Genomic DNA, 3,621 nt, shown 5'->3' on the forward strand with positions numbered 1-3,621 from the left:
AGACAAAATATTTCATAAAGGGCAATAATTTTGTAGAGGAGTGGCTGATTATCTTACATGGGACTTTCCTGGAAATCATCAGTGATGGTTAAGTTAAGTCCAAAGTGAGGCAGGAAGTGGGAGGAGAGTGTTTTGTGCCAAGGGCAAAGAGAAGTGCTGGTGCCAAGATATAAATGTTAAATGAAGGTCCATGTGGCCAAGTAAATGAGTAGAGGGATGTGAAGTCTAGCCAGACACACATGCCCTTGTCAGCCACAGTAATTACTTAGAATTCTTCCCTGGGTATAGATCCCCTGAGGTGTCTCAAGAATGGGAACATCATAGTCAGATGCATAGTCAGATGCATACATTCAGCCCTCTGGATGCACTGACAGGTGGACTATGGGGACATGAAAGAGGGAGTCACAATACCATGCTGTGCTGAAGAGCTAAGAGTTAGAGAAGATTGGGGGTCTTGGAAGTGGAGAGCTAGACTAAATTGCACTGAAGGGTCACATTCTCTTGGAGATTGGTAGAGGTTTGATTCCCCCTGAACTCCCAGAAAGGAAAGGCAATTCCCATTCCTCTGTCCAATCAGGATAAGGGTAGCAGTTCCAGTAGATTCACAGTAAATAATCCACACAGACAAGAGGGTAAAACAAGACAAGAAGGTCGAACACAAAATCCTTTGCCAACCCACCAGCTGCTCCAAACTTTAGGGCTAGCTAGCCTGTTGCAAAGGACCCTCTCCTCCTAGCTTTTCTCCTATTTATTCAGATCCAAACAACAGCCCCTACCTGAAAGATTGTAGTTGGGAAAGTAGGTAGAGAAACATATACCAAAGAGAAATATTATAAAAGCCTCTAAATACTTAACATTGCATTCCCTCTCGAAACACTTGCTGGTAGAACAAAGCTGTGCAAGAGTGAGAATAGTCAAAACTCATGTCAGATATATTTAACCTGAGCTGCTAGGAGAGTGGTTGGTTAGGCATCATTCATTGGAATGAAGAAGACAAGAGGGAAAAGGAAGGACAAGTTGGGCTAAGGGTTACACCACAAGTTCTGTTTTCTAGGGAATAGCAGTGGCTGGCAATCATTGTCTAGACTTTGCTTTTGTTGCAATGATCTAGAGAAGTTCAAGAGGACTTCACCACAGCTTATCAGATCCCTGCCAGCTCCATTCAAATGCAGGCATGTCACTCTTAACTGTCCAGCTTCCATTGTCTCTCTGATCACTTCCAATACAGCTCCTTACTTTCTGGCAGGTCCTTTGCCATTTAATGGACATTTCTGATTTTTTTCCTACTCCATGGGGTATGCCTGATCCACGCTCTAGAACTGTATTACCCCCTTACCTCCTTCAATTCTGTGGCCAAATGCCAGCTTCTTGAGAAAGTCAATGCTAATCCCACCTCCTTTGGAAAATTACATAACTCCACTCTCCCTTCTTGCCAACATCCCCTATTCCTCTCACCAATTGCAGTTTTTGACAAAGTACCACATTCCAAGTACTAACATCATTGTCATTAATAAAGGCATTGTCAGTTCTCTAACTATTGGATATGTAGTTTGGAGATATATGTGGTGGAGATGGCACCTTGACCACCCATAAACAAGCATGTCACTACCTCTGAGACTGGTTCTTACTGTCTTTTTCATTTGAATAGAAATTTTCTGAAGACAGGGAACTGTGTCTGCTCAGTGTCTCTTTACCACCAGAGCCAAGAATAGGAGTAGTTGCTCAAAAATATATGTTAAGGGATCAGGAGAATGACAGCAGTTAGGGCCACATGCATCTGGCCCAGGTTTGACCCCCAGCACCACATGTTCCCCTAAGTATCATCAGTTGCAGCCTTGAGCACCTCTAGCACCACTGGGGTGGCCCAGATATTCCTAGCACAGCAAGGGAAAACAGTATCACATCTTCTTGAAACCATTCACTGAACTACCAGTAGATTAGCCAAGTATCACTAATGGGGTCCCCTAGGTCTCCTAAGAAACCTAATGGTCCCTACCTCCAAAATAGGGAGAAAAAGTGGAGGAGGTGACTAAATAAAAAATAATTATGCTACCTTAATTTTTTAATATTGTTTCTGCATATACTTATTATTAATAGGCAGCAAGATAATTATCTGTTTATTATTCTGAATTATCTGTTTCCCAGGTAAATGCATATCCCAGCTCTCAGCCTCATTTTACAACTGAGAAGACTGTGGCTCAGAGAAATACTAAAGCTCAGTGCAATCCTACTTATTTAGCACCCCCCAAAACTAGACTGCACTGGCTCAAGAGATCACCTTGCCAACAACAATGCCTGAGCAAGATACCACATGCTTTCTCATTCACCAGTAGGGTCTGGGGCATGGAGGTAGAGCTTTGTAAAAGTTAGAGATGTCAGCAACTTCCCTGAGAAGCCACAGAGGGGAAGAACCCTATAGCTTACTTAACCTTTATTAAGCCTTTTCTGCCTTCTAAACATGCTCATACCCAGGAATATTCATAGTGGTACTTTCTACAAGCAACAAAAGGTTAAAAATCAAACATCCTTTTGCAGATAAATGGATAAACAAATTCTGATGTGGCTATACAATGATAGTAGGCTGCCGTAAAGCAAAATGAAAGCATGATGTGAGCTACAGCATGTAAACACCTTGAAAGAATTATGCTCAGCAGGGAAAAAAAAAAAAAGCAGTCACAAAAGATCCTCTGTGTATGGTTCCACTTAGAGGAGATTTCCATAAAGCCATAAAGACAGAAAGCAGGTTGGTGGTTGCCAGAGGCTGAGAGGAGGGACATACATATGTAATATGTATAGGGTGGTCTTGAGGAGTGAGAAGAAAGGTTTAGAAATAGAGGTGTTTGGTTTCATAACATGGGGAATACACTAAATGCCCCAAAATCTCTCACTAAATTCTATGGGATTTCACCTGCTGGTTTTTGTTTTTGCTTAGAGCACATGCACAGATTGATAACTTGGGGCCAGAGAGACAATACAGAGCTTAGTATACAGCTGACCAAGTTTTTTTCTGACTTAAGTTTCCACCTGAGTACCACCAAAGAGTGATCTCTGAGCACAAAGAGTCAGATCTTCGAACACTGCTGGTTGTGGCTAAAATCCCCTCCCCCAAATAAATGCAATCAAATATTCCACATATAACCCTAATAAATTAGATACTATCATTCTTATTCCCATGAAAATGTTGGTGCAGAGAGGAGAAGGAACCAACTCTAGAAACCTTAAGCTTTAGTTTTGGGCTGGTGGGGGGACTGGCTGCCTCCAAACCCTGGGAACCACTCAACCCCCTAGATTTGTATGTGGAGCCTAGAGGACAATCAGCAAGATTTGCAGAAAGTAGCAGAGAGCAGAGAGATTGGACCAAAAAAAACTTCTGCCTCCCAGGGACCCAAATTAGCCTTAGCAGACAACTTTGCTATGTCTCTGGTCTCCACAGTCGGGAATGTAAGAGCCATGATAAGAGCTGAGACAGGGAGAAACAATCAGACTGAAGGATTAATTGGGAGGCTGTAGCAAAGTCTAGACCAAAGGCCCTGAGACCACTATGACCATAAAGTTGGAAATGATTACTCTGGACAAGAACTAGGAATTGAAAGTAAGTAAAGTGATATGCATAACGTACCT

This window comes from Suncus etruscus, chromosome 16, assembly GCF_024139225.1.
Source record: "Suncus etruscus isolate mSunEtr1 chromosome 16, mSunEtr1.pri.cur, whole genome shotgun sequence".
NCBI classification, from domain to species: domain Eukaryota; kingdom Metazoa; phylum Chordata; class Mammalia; order Eulipotyphla; family Soricidae; genus Suncus; species Suncus etruscus.